This window comes from Bubalus bubalis, chromosome 3, assembly GCF_019923935.1.
Source record: "Bubalus bubalis isolate 160015118507 breed Murrah chromosome 3, NDDB_SH_1, whole genome shotgun sequence".
NCBI classification, from domain to species: domain Eukaryota; kingdom Metazoa; phylum Chordata; class Mammalia; order Artiodactyla; family Bovidae; genus Bubalus; species Bubalus bubalis.
Genome location: NC_059159.1, coordinates 172,009,099 through 172,022,371, shown reverse-complemented (window position 1 = coordinate 172,022,371; position 13,273 = coordinate 172,009,099). Strand labels below are relative to the sequence as shown.

At 53.8% G+C, this 13,273-nt stretch overlaps 2 long non-coding RNA genes across 2 annotated transcripts; one reads left to right on the top strand and one right to left on the bottom strand.

The window, feature by feature from the left end:
• Positions 1-3,489: 3,489 nt before the first annotated feature.
• On the bottom strand, positions 3,490-7,415 carry LOC123332970. The gene is made up of 3 exons (XR_006550193.1): positions 7,282-7,415; positions 5,992-6,510; positions 3,490-3,909 (listed from the first exon to the last, which is right to left on the bottom strand). It is a non-coding gene; the product is annotated as an uncharacterized LOC123332970 (long non-coding RNA).
• On the top strand, positions 6,727-12,170 carry LOC112583991. Its single transcript, XR_003108360.2, has 2 exons — positions 6,727-8,458; positions 10,435-12,170. It is a non-coding gene; the product is annotated as an uncharacterized LOC112583991 (long non-coding RNA).
• Positions 12,171-13,273: the final 1,103 nt, after the last annotated feature.

Genomic DNA, 13,273 nt, shown 5'->3' with positions numbered 1-13,273 from the left:
CGGGGGAACCGCCCCGCCTGCCTCACTCACCAAGTTCGCTGACCTCAGAGGAGATGCTACACAGGAGAGGCTGGCAAGAAGCGGGGGCACACTGGCTGCCTGGCTGGGCCAGGGCTCGCTTGTCTTCTCACCTTGGAGGTCACTAAGCAACCTGCTGCAGGACCCTGGCCCATCCTCCCAGAGCCCTGAGGCTTCATGTTGCCACGCAGAGCTCCAGAGCAGCCCCCTCACCTTTCCCCCTCCAGCCTTCTCTGCAGCTTACTCCTCCTGTACCTGCTGAGGCTGTGAGTCACTCCTCAGACCCTCAGTGTTCTCATCTGTGAAATGGGTTAGCAGCCCTGCCTGTCCTCTCCAGCCTGGTGTTTCTGAGGCTGGCCCTCCCTGGGAGGTGAGGGGGCAGCACAGCCCAGTGGGCTCAGTGTATCAGAAAACCAAGAGCCCAGCCCCCAGGGCAGACCTGGTATCCCATCTTGCCTCAGCCTCTTCACTTAGAAATGCAGAAGCGCCCTGCCTGGCCCCGCCCCGCCCACAGGGGTTTCACGAGGCTGAAATACGATGCCAGAGCTCCAGGGTAGTGGCATCTCGCCAAACACGACAGGCTACCAACACGTCAGGACTTCTTTTTCTCGTCCCCAGTGCTGACAACCTGTCATGAGGCTGACTTGCTTCCTTGACGTGTGTGGAAAGCAGAGACGAGTGATGGGGACACTTGTCTCAAAGCTGGTGTCCTGACAAAGGACACCATCCCTGCTCGCTGAGCTCATGAGGGCTTTGTGGGACGAGCACTTCTAGAGACAACTGTCACGCTGTCCCTTTCACCACTTGTGTCTGATGGGAGGAGACACACGATCTCTTCAAACAGTGTGAGCCGCAGCCATTCTTTCGTCCGAGCTTTATTGAGACCTACTGTGCTGGACCCTGATGGGTGGGGAAAGATAATCGATGCACTCTATCATCACGGAACTCTTAGCTCAGTGGGCAAAACAGATCCATAAGTAGATCAATGAAAGTGATACATAAGAGAAGCTCAGAGAAAGCATGGGAAGTCCAGACCCATTGGTTGAAGCAGGGAGGGCTCCCTGGAAGAAGTGGCGTGTAAACTCAGCCTTTAACTATTTGGAGATGCAGAGGATAGGGGTGTGGGGAAGAGTAAACGCCCAGAGATGGGATGCTGTCTTGCCTTCAGGTAATGTGTGGAAGGCAGAACCAAAGAGGAAGAGGCAAGAAGGTAGGATGGGCTGGAGTGCAGAAGGCATCCAAGGTGGTCCCAACTGCCTGACATTATCAGCACTGGGTGGGAGGGCCTCAAATCACCTGTGTGTGACCCTTCAGGCTGTTGATAGCAGGGTGAGATGATGATTTTAAACCTTTACTAATTTATCTTCCACCAAAGCCCTGTGTTAAGTGCGCCGTACCCCTGAGGCCCTACCATTTACAGGTGGTTCAGGGGGCCGGGAGGCAAGACGCTGGCAAATCCACTCTTTCGTTGTCTCTTCATAAACCCCTATGAGGCAGGCAGAGCTGAATATCCTTTGAGAAACTGGGAACCTGAGGCCGGGGAGACCAGGTGCCCTCCCTAAGGTCAAGTGGGAGCAAGGGAGGCAGTGGAGTTAGGAGCCAGGTCTCTGGCTTCTAATTGCTCTCCTTCTAGACTGATGAGGAATTTCCGTTCCTTTTGTGTCTTCAGCCAAGATGAGGTCACATCTTCATGGGGGGCCTTGGGAGGAGATGGGTCCCTCTGCTCCCAGCCTGTGGGAACCACCCTGTCACCCCCACGGTGCCCATGAGGAGGGGCACGTGAGCACAACCACGGGAACTTCACTCTCACTGGGGGCTCACAGGCCAGCTCAGTGGGGTCTGCCGGGCATCCCGGACCACCCTGAGCCATAGGGCAGCTATTATGTCTGCCTTTAATTGTCCATTTCTAATGGGAAGAGACATGTCCTCTGGCAGAAACACTGGATAACTACAAAAGTGATATACAAAAGGAAGTCAAAAAAAAAAAAAAAACAGTCGTGAGCCCAGTGTCCTGAGAGAGCTACGGGGAACATTTTAGTAAATGTTCTTTGTCGTTTTGAAACAGTACGTACACAGACATACACAGAGAGAGACTTAAAAAAAATCCATTTAAATCATACTAATTACAGCTTTACTCTCGTTTTTTCACTTAACACCCCCTTATCACACCCATCCGTTGGCTCCTGTTTGTAGGCAAAGACACGGAAGCTAAGAAGAGGGAAGTGATGTGTTCAAGCCCCATCCGGGTCAGTGGTGGGGTCAGGATTCACTCTTCCGGTGTGAGTCACACTCAGATAGAGAAACCAAGGCCCTGAGAAGAGGTGGTCATGCGAGGCCACGTGACTATGGGGCTCCTGGACCCTTCTCCGCTCGCCTGGGGAAGTCTCAGGAGAGGATCTGCCCTCTGGGTCTGGAGGAGATGGTGTGTGCAGGAGCCAGAGGGTGGGATGCTGGGCCCGCCCGGGCAGCAGGAGAGAGAGACGTCCTCTGCCTTCCCGCAGCTGTACCCCAGGAGAGCAGACAGGCCCTGCAACACTCCTCATGGCCCCTGCTCCCTACGGACCTCCAGACCAGAGACCTGCTGAACCTCGGTTTCCTCTTCGGCGTGGAGGTGAAAATCCTAGCCTTGCAGGGTTGCTCTGAGGGTGCCAGGGTCCGGGAAACCACTCACTTTGTATCCCGTGGGGTCCCAGTCTAGTAATAACAGAAACAAGAATCCCAGACAGTGATGGAGTGCCTGGCCGACTGACAGACACCAAGCTGAGCGCTCACAGGCATCATTTCATGAAACTTGCATTAAAAAACCCCACGAGGAGGTGGGATTATGATCGTCCTCTTTTATAGAGGAGGAAACCCACGCTTTGAGGGGTAAAAATCACTCACCCAAGGTCACACGAGGGCCGGAAGCCAGGACTTAGACTGAAATGCCAGATTCAGACCCGTAATCCCCTGATGTCATCAGCGTAATATTGTGGTAACAGTACAGAAAGATGAGATGGCTTTTAATTCTGCACAGGCTGCAGGTCCATTTTTAAACAACCATGAAATGATGAGAACTCCCGTTTACTGAGCGCCCCCTGCACTTGCTTCACTCGCGAGCACCACCCTTAAGTTGGTGACTGACCTGGGAGGAAGGCATGTTTTCCCCACTTTATAGATGAAGATACAAGCTGAGAGAGGTCAGGCCACTTCCCCAAGATCACACAGCTAACAGGCAGACTTCTGTTTTATCCCTGACAGTCAGAGGTTTTACCCGTGGCAGGGTCCTCTCCAGTGCCTTGGGAGCAGGAAAAGGTCAAATGGATGTGATGTCCCTTCTGGACGGACGGTCAGCCCTTCTCCTCCAGGGGAGATGCCCCTGCCTGGAGTGCTCAGCCTGGCAGGACCCCTTTGGGTGGGATTGACACAGGCCATGGGGATGAAGAACGAAGTTGGGGGAGCCACTGATGGGCCAGTGAGCCTTTGCCAGTAGCTGGATCTCCTTTGCTGCCTCGGCGTCTGGGACCTGAGAGTTCATTTTAACCAAAGCACAGTTAGGTGGCACAGAGTTAGGGGTCATTCCAGAGGGGCCGGGGCGTCACAGTCGTCTGGGGTGATGACAGCTTTCCCTTTTCTGGCCCTTTTCTCCAGCCCTACCCACTTCAAGGCACTTTCCTCGTTAGAAAACCTGGGGTGTCAGGTGCTAAAGTCATCATCACCACCCCAGCTGATCTTGGTAAGGCCGGGGGGAAGGTCACCCGGTGGGTCAGGGGCTCCGCTGCGGTGGCCTGTGATTCCTCTCTGGTGGGAAGAGGTCAGCTGAGCCATCATCCCTCCCCGTCCATTGCTCTCTCCCTCCTGCCGACTTCTGGGCAGCTGGATCCATTCTTTTGGCAGTAGGGCCCCGGCTACCTTTGTGCAGATGAAAAGAAGGTGCTCAGAGAAGAGAGACTCCCTTGGGGCAGCAGGTGCCTAGAGGCAGAGCCACCCAGCCCCGGCGTCTTCTGCCACACACACCCCTGCTGCACCCCCTAACGTGGTGACGTCAATACTGCAGAGTCTCTTTATGGGGACAGCTGGTTTCTGTCCCTCACGAGCACGGCCCCATTGGTGCAGGAATCCCGGGACCAGCATTGGAGGGGAATCCACGTGGGACACGAGTGTCTGAGACTGGGCTGAGTGAGAAGAGCTCTTCTCTGCTGCTGCTGTGCCCCCTGGAGGGTTGCCTGCCCTGTGGACATCTCCTGGGGCTGGGGTGGGGGCCTGAGGACACTCCCAACCCCCTAGACTATCGAGTGCCCGGTGTCCCGCCTGCCGGGGACTCCATTCTCTGGCTGTGGGACCTTGGGCCAGTCACTTGCTGCCTCTGAGCTCACGTTCCCATCCGCACAGTGGATGGGTGGTTGGGAAAGATACAAGGCTGACCATGTGGGATTCTGGGACAAAGAGAGCGACGGAGGTCCTCTTCCCCTGGCACAGGAGAAGCATGCCCATGCACAGGTCAGGGCGTGCAGGTCACTTCAGACTGCACCCCCCAGCCTCACACCTGCGTGTGTTGGGTCAGGAGCCCCCCCAGCCTCACACCTGCGTGCATTGGGTCAGGAGCCCCCCCAGCCTCACACCTGCGTGCGTTGGGTCAGGAGCCCCCCCAGCCTCACACCTGCGTGCGTTGGGTCAGGAGCCCACCCGGCCTCACACCTGCGTGCGTTGGGTCAGGAGCCCACCCGGCCTCACACCTGCGTGCATTCGGTCAGGAGCCCCCCCGGCCTCACACCTGCGTGCGTTGGGTCAGGAGCCCCCCCCGGCCTCACACCTGCATGCATTGGGTCAGGAGCCCACCCGGCCTCACACCTGCGTGCGTTGGGTCAGGAGCCCACCCGGCCTCACACCTGCGTGCGTTGGGTCAGGAGCCCACCCGGCCTCACACCTGCGTGCATTCGGTCAGGAGCCCCCCCGGCCTCACACCTGCGTGCGTTGGGTCAGGAGCCCCCCCCGGCCTCACACCTGCGTGCGTTGGGTCAGGAGCCCACCCGGCCTCACACCTGCGTGCGTTGGGTCAGGAGCCCCCCCGGCCTCACACCTGCGTGCGTTGGGTCAGGAGCCCCCCCGGCCTCACACCTGCGTGCGTTGGGTCAGGAGCCCACCCGGCCTCACACCTGCGTGCGTTCGGTCAGGAGCCCCCCCGGCCTCACACCTGCGTGCGTTGGGTCAGGAGCCCCCCCGGCCTCACACCTGCGTGCGTTGGGTCAGGAGCCCACCCGGCCTCACACCTGCGTGCGTTGGGTCAGGAGCCCACCCGGCCTCACACCTGCGTGCGTTGGGTCAGGAGCCCACCCGGCCTCACACCTGCGTGGGTTGGGTCAGGAGCCCACCCGGCCTCACACCTGCGTGCGTTGGGTCAGGAGCCCACCCGGCCTCACACCTGCGTGCGTTGGGTCAGGAGCCCACCCGGCCTCACACCTGCGTGCGTTGGGTCAGGAGCCCACCCGGCCTCACACCTGCGTGCGTTGGGTCAGGAGCCCACCCGGCCTCACACCTGCGTGCATTCGGTCAGGAGCCCCCCCGGCCTCACACCTGCGTGCGTTGGGTCAGGAGCCCACCCGGCCTCACACCTGCGTGCGTTGGGTCAGGAGCCCACCCGGCCTCACACCTGCGTGCGTTGGGTCAGGAGCCCACCCGGCCTCACACCTGCGTGCATTCGGTCAGGAGCCCCCCCGGCCTCACACCTGCGTGCGTTGGGTCAGGAGCCCACCCGGCCTCACACCTGCGTGCGTTGGGTCAGGAGCCCACCTGGCCTCACACCTGCGTGCGTTCGGTCAGGAGCCCCCCCGGCCTCACACCTGCGTGCATTGGGTCAGAAGCAGGTGTTGGAGTCCGGCAGTCCAGTTCAAGTCCTGGTTCTGTCACTTAGTAGCTGTGTGTCCTTGGACAAGTCATTTAACTTCTCTGTGCCCCCATTCCCCCAAGGGTAAAAAGGAGATATGAAATTCCTACCTCGTGCGGGTGTGGTGGGGATGAAGCAGACCAACACACAGGAGGAACTTGGACGGAGCCCCGAGGGTGAGGAGTACCTAGCATGCCTGCTACAGCCATCGTCAGGGTCCTGACCTGCGGGCCCCAGGAGTCAAGGCCGTATAGCTCTCCTCCCACCAGCCCTGGCTGCCTCCGGATCACTGACGGAGCTGGGGCCAACCCGTTCCCCTCGTGGGGCCTGGGTGACCCCGCCCAGAAAATGACGCTCGGACTGTAGGAGGGCGGGAACCACGGTGTCTTCACTCTAGGTCCCAAGACGCAGAGCCGAGCTGGCACTGAGACGACAGTGAACAGATCCGCCGGCCAGGCACCCTTGCCCCTCGGGGGATGTTTCTGCAAAGTCCCGGGGCTCCAGCACCCCAGGGGGGCGGGGCATGCCCATCCGCTACTCCCTCCAGCGTGGAACTTCGCTAAACAGCGAGATGGGTTGTTAAGACCTGGAGAGGCCCGTTCTCAGCTGCAGTAAGGTGTTTTCTTTTCCTTTATTTTTAAATGAAACAAAGATGAATATTCTTAATGATAAAAGGTACAATTCACAAAGAAGATAGACATCATAAACCACTAGATACCTAACAACAAAGAAACATACATAAAGCAAAAATCAGAAGAAATATAAGGGGAAAGAAAAAATATATATATATAATCATAGTGAGACATATTAACATTTCTCTGATAATTTAAATATAATACATTTATAATTATAGTAATTTATATTAATCTTATAGTCTACACAAATATATTTAAAATTTTGTAGCTCATACATTGTTATTAGATTTCCATAGGACAGTTAGAAAAATTGGCAAAAAGATAAACATGACTAAATTTCAAAAAGCAGAACTCTGATTTTGTGTGATTCAGTTGTGCATATACACATATATTATTTTTGAATTATTTTCCATTATAGATCATTACAAGATATTGACTGTAGTTCCCTGTGCTATGCAGTAAACCTTTGTTGCTTGGTGCATATCTATTTTTGTAAATTAGCAATCTAGCATTCTATTCATTAGTCAGGCTTTTTCAGACCTCCCCACTGATGCCGACACCCACTCCTCCCGACACAGAGGCCTCTTTGCGGCTCCGCAGGACAGCCCTGCCCCCTGCCCGCTGCCCGCTGCCCCCGGCCTCGGTTCAGGTTGGAGCCGGAAGGCTGGTAGGAGGAGAGAGCTGGACACAGATGGAGGGCCCCCTGCGTTCCTGCTTCACCCTGCCTCTCCCCAGGGCCCCTGCCATCCCGCCAGCCCTGCCCACCTGTGCAGCTGGGAGTTGGAGTCAGGAATAGATTGTCTTTCGGCTCCTGTGAAGACAGTGAAGGGAGCCCCAGAATCCTAGGCTCACGGGGCTGTGGGTATCTTCGCCCCCTCCCACCCTCTATGCAACCGGACACAGGGAGGCCAGGAACGTGCAAAGGCTGCTCAGCCAGCAGGGGAGTGGAGCTCCTCCATCCAGGCCTGGGAGAGTGCTCACCTGGCCCCCTGCCCCAGCCAGAGCACAGCACCACCCCCCACCTCCCCCCAAGGAGGAGCAGAGCTTGGGGAGGGCCATGCCCACAGGAGGTCACTTTTCGGGAGAGGGCTGTGGGCCCTAGTCAACCAGCAGAAAGCCTGCCTCCTGCCTCTCTGAGGCTGGCTTCTAGAAATGGGAACCAGGATGGATAAACAGGACTGACGCCCTCCGAGGTGCCCAGAGCCTTGCAGGCCAGGTAGGTAGAGGGAGCAGCCAGCCCTGCCCTGGAGGGAGACCATAATCACCTGTGCTCAGGTGTCATCGTGACCTTCCTTTACCCAACCCTCTAGATGCTCCTCGAGCATATTCACACCTGAGAGTTCTTTTCATCTCCACAAAGCCTGAAAACATGTCATTATTATTTGCATTTTATAGTTGAGGAAACTCAGGGGGTGGGCAGGGAACAGTGTCCCACTGGATCCCCTCCCTGGCTCAGCTGCCAACTCATGGGGCGCTCTGGCAAGCCTCCTCTCCACTCTGGGCCTCAGTTTTCCCATCTGCAAAATGAGACAGCTGAACCCAATGGCCTCTGAGGACCCTCCTAGTATTCAATTCTCCCATCACAGGGCAACAACCCTCAACAACCTGTTAACTGAACTGCCCCCAACACCTCTTACAGGTAAATAAGCACCTGCGTCCCTCCCAGCTTGTTGCATTTTCCCAAGCATAGGTTATTATCACCCCCATTCTGCATACAAGGAAAGTACAGGCAACCCGGGACAGGAGGAGACTTGCTTGAGATCCCACCAGGAGTTAGTGGCTAAAATGGAGTGTGAAGCTAATAGATCTAACTAGATTTCCCCCCAACTTCCCTAGAACTGTGCTGTCCAGTCCGGCAGCCACTGGCACATGTGGCTGTAAAGTGTGTGTGGCTGGCGGAATAACGCCCTCCACAGGTGCCCACATCCTAATCCTCGGATCTGTGAGTACACTACTTTACATGGTAAAAGGGACTTTGCAGGTGTTATTAAGGATGTTGAGATAGGGGAGGTTATCCTGGATTTTTGAGTGGACTCAGTATCATCCCAAGGGTCCTCATAAGAGAGAGTTGAGAGGTTTAGAGTCAGAGAAGGCAAAGAGACAACTAAAGCAAAGAGAAAGAAGATGTGACAACAGAATCAGAGTTTGGATTATGCACTTTGAAGATGGAGAAAGGGATAGATGGATGGGTGGATGGATGGATGGATGGGTAGATGGATGGATGGATGGGTGGGTGGATGGATGGGTGGGTGGATGGATGGATGGGTGGGTGGGTGGATGGATGGATGGATGGGTAGATGGATGGATAGATGGGTGGGTGGATGGATGGATTGGTGGGTGGATAGGTTAATGGGTGGATGGGTGGATAGGTGGATAGATGGATGGATGGGTGGGTGGGTGGATGGGTGGGTGGATAGATGGATGGGTGGATGGATGGATGGATGGGTGGGTGGGTGGATAGATGGGTAGATGGATGGATGGATGGATGGGTGGGTGGATAGATGGATGGGTGGATGGATGGATGGATGGATGGATGGATGGGTGGGTGGATAGATGGGTGGGTGGATGGATGGATGGGTGAATGGGTGGGTGGATGGTGAATGGGTGGATGGATGGATGGGTAGGTGGGTGGATGGATGGATGGATGAGTGGGTGGATGGATGGGTGGATAGATGGATGGATGGATGGATGGGTGGATAGATGGATGGATGGATGGGTGGGTGGGTGGGTGGATAGATGGATGGGTGGATGGATGGATGGATGGATGGGTGAATGGATGGATGGATGGGTGAATGGGTGGGTGGATGGGTGGGTGGATGGATGGATGGATGGGTGAATGGGTGGATGGATGGATAGGTGGGTGGATGGATGGATGGGTGAGTGGGTGGATGGATGGGTGGGTGGATGGGTGGATAGATGGATGGATGGATGGATGGGTGGATAGATGGATGGATGGATGGATGGATGGATGGGTGGGTGGATGGATGGATGGGTGGGTGGATAGGTTGATGGGTGGATGGGTGGATGGGTGGGTGGATGGGTGGATGGGTGGGTGGATGGGTGGATGGGTGGATGGATGGATAGATGGATGGGTGGGTGGATAGATGGCTGGGTGGATGGATGGATGGGTGAATGGGTGGGTGGATGGTGAATGGGTGGATGGATGGATGGGTAGGTGGGTGGATGGATGGATGGATGAGTGGGTGGATGGATGGGTGGGTGGATGGGTGGATAGATGGATGGATGGATGGATGGATGGGTGGATAGATGGATGGATGGATGGATGGATGGGTGGATAGATGGATGGATGGATGGATGGGTGGGTGGATGGATGGATGGGTGGGTGGATAGGTTGATGGGTGGGTGGGTGGATGGGTGGATGGGTGGATAGGTGGATAGAGGATGGATGGGTGGGTGGATGGATAGATGGGTGGATGGATGGATGGATGAATGGGTGGGTGGATAGATGTGTGGGTGGATGGATGGATGGGTGAATGGGTGGGTGGATGGGTGAATGGGTAGATGGATGGATGAAAGGCAGTCTGGAGAAGACAAGGAACCAATTCTACCCTGGAGTCTCAGGAAGAAATACAGCACTTGATGACATCTTAACTTTCATCCCATGAGACTCATTTCCAAACCTTTCTAACCTCCGGCTGTAAGATAATGACTTTGTGCTGTTTCAAAGTATTAGGTGTTAATTGGAAACTAATATGGCACTTGACATTGACAACTCCAAACTGAGACGAGCCACGAGTCTAAAATACACACCACATTTCGAAGGCTTGGTACGATGAAGAGGATTTCATTGATCTCCTTAATATTTTTTATGTTGATGACATGTTGAAACGATCAACATTTCATTATATTAGATTAAATAAAATTTATTAAAATTAATTTATCCTGTTCTTTGTTTAGTGTGGATATTGAGAAGTCATACGTGCAGCTCACGTGATATTTCTACTGAACATCCCTAGAAGGCTCTTCTCATCGCCCTCGTGAAGGGGCAGGCCCTACCCCGCTGTTGCAGCTGGGGATGGGGCCTTACACTGGGTGAGGGAATCACCGCACACACACACACACACACACACACACACTGCAGACTGGGGACCTTGGTGGTGGGCGAGAGTCCCGGCCCCCCCCCCCACTCCCATCTGCCTGGGCTGAGCCCTGCCTCTGGGCCAGCCCATGTCCCTGCTAGACGTGACTTCTATTTTTAGCAGCTGTACTCACTGCCTCTGCACAGCTGGCTCCAAGGCTTGCTGGGTGGGGGCCAGCCCCAGGCCTGCCCTCTCCCCGCCAACGGGGGTCTCAGGAGAAGCCGACTCCCTGGCACAGGGGCCTCTCAGAGCACAGAAGCTGGCCTAGCGGCATCTCTGGCAAATGAAGACTGTCTTCCTCTCATGTTGTCTGTCATGAGGCCGGGCTCAGAGGCTCTCCAGGCTGGGAGCGGGCAGGGCAAGTCTGAGTGTTCCTCCCCAAGGCCAGACCTGCCCAGGGAGGCGGGCAGTCACCTGCTCTAAGGGGGGCCTTTCTCTGGAGCATTTTCTATGCTGGAAAGTATTTTAGGCCAACGAAAAGGAGAGGGAGGGAAGAAGGGAGGAAGGTGGATAAAGCCTAGCTCCAGGGTGTGCAGTTGACCTCTCCTGATGCAGCCGGTCCTGAAAGGACCAGCACACAGGGAAAGGCAGCATGGCTCGAAACCCAGGGCTGCCTTGTGGTTAGAACTCAGGCCCCGGCCCCCAGGACAGCTGGGCTCCATTGCTGCCCGTCTGTTGGGGCCCTCCTCCCCCTCCTCCACTGCACCATCGGCAACAGGGGGAGTTAGAGGGCACGGTGAGGTCCTGGGCGCAAGTGCCCAGCCCTGGGTCAGGCACCCGGGAGCCCTCCTGGGTAAACACTTGCTATTGGTAGTATTTCCCCAGGGCTCAGAGTCCTCGTGTCAAAAGACCCCACAGCGCGTGAGGTCCCTGTGCTCATCATCACCATTCAACAGAGGAAGAGACGGAGGCTGAGGGCGGGGAGGCCAGTCTTCAGAGTCGCGGCTGGTGAGGGGCAGATCGAGAAAGCTTTGGGTAACAGTCCTAGGAAGGTATAATTAAGATATAACTCACATAGCGTACAGCTCACCCATTTAAACGTGCAACTCAATGGCATTTATATATATTTTTTCTGTTTCTTTGGTGGAACCCTAACTGATACAGCTACAGTCTAGAAGACTTGTTTTCAGTTTTAAATAATGTTCTATTCTCTAAACATAAATTTGTTTTTAAATGGACAAAATACACGATCATTTAAAATTATATAAAGATAGGGTGCATTTTATGAGAAGTAAGTCGTACTTCAATAAAGCCATTTAAAATAATAATATAAAAGTGATAGCTGCTCATTTTTTTTTTTTGCTCAGTATTTTTAAATGGAAGAGAGAAATAGAGAAAAGTGTCTCACTGCTCAGAAATAAATACTATTAACTTAGTGGTGCATTTCTTGCCAGATACAGATAGATAAATATATACCAAATACACACACACACACACACATGCACAATCTTCAAATTGGTATTATATGTGTATACCAATCTTTATCTTTCATTTTCCATTTCATATTATTATTATTAACATTTTTCCATACCATTAAAGATCTATGAAAAATTATTATCATGACAGTGTTGTGTTCCATTATATGGAGGGGACAGAAGAAATTTAGCCATCCCCTACTTGCCTCTTGAGAAATCTGTACGCAGGTCAGGAAGCAACAGTTAGAACTGGACATGGAACAACAGACTAGTTTCAAAGAGGAAAAGGAGTACGTCAAGGCTGTATATTGTCATCCTGCTTATTTAACTTATATGCAGAGTACATCATGAGAAACGCTGGGCTGAAAGAAGCACAAGCTGGAATCAAGATTTCCAGGAGAAATATCAATAACCTCAGATATGCAGATGAAAGCACCCTTATGGCAGAAAGTGAAGAGGAACTAAAAAGCCTCTTGATGAAAGTGAAAGAGGAGACTGAAAAAGTTGGCTTAAAGCTCAACATTCAGAAAACTAAGATCATGGCATCCAGTCCCATCAGTTCAGTTCAGTTCAGTTCAGTCGCTCAGTCGTGTCTGACTCTTTGTGGCCTCATGAATCACAGCACGCCACGCCTCCCTGTCCATCACCAACTCCTGGAGTTTACTCAAACTCATGTCCATCAAGTTGGTGATGCCATCCAGTCATCTCATCCTCCGTCGTCCCCTTCTCCTCCTGCCCCCAGTCCCTCCCAGCATCAGAGTCTTTTCCAATGAGTCAACTCTTCACATGAGGTGGCCAATGTATTGGAGTTTCAGCTTTAGCATCAGTCCCACCCAGGACTGATCTCCTTTAGAATGGACTGGTTGGATCTCCTTGCAGTCCAAGGGACTCTCAAGAGTCTTCTCCAACACCGCAGTTCAAAAGCATCAATTCTTCGGCGCTCAGCCTTCTTTACAGTCCAACTCTCACATCCATACATGACCACTGGAAAAACCATAGCCTTGACTAGATGGACCTTTGTTGGTAAAGTAATGTCTCTGCTTTTCAATATGCTATCTAGGTTGGTCATAACTTCCCTTCCAAGGAGTAAGCGTCTTTTAATTTCATGGCTGCAGTCACCATCTGCAATGATTTTGGAGTCCCCCAAAATAAAGTCTGACACTGTTTCCTCTGTTTCCCCATCTATTTGCCATGAAGTGATGGGACCAGATGCCATGATCTTCGTTTTCTGAATGTTGAGCT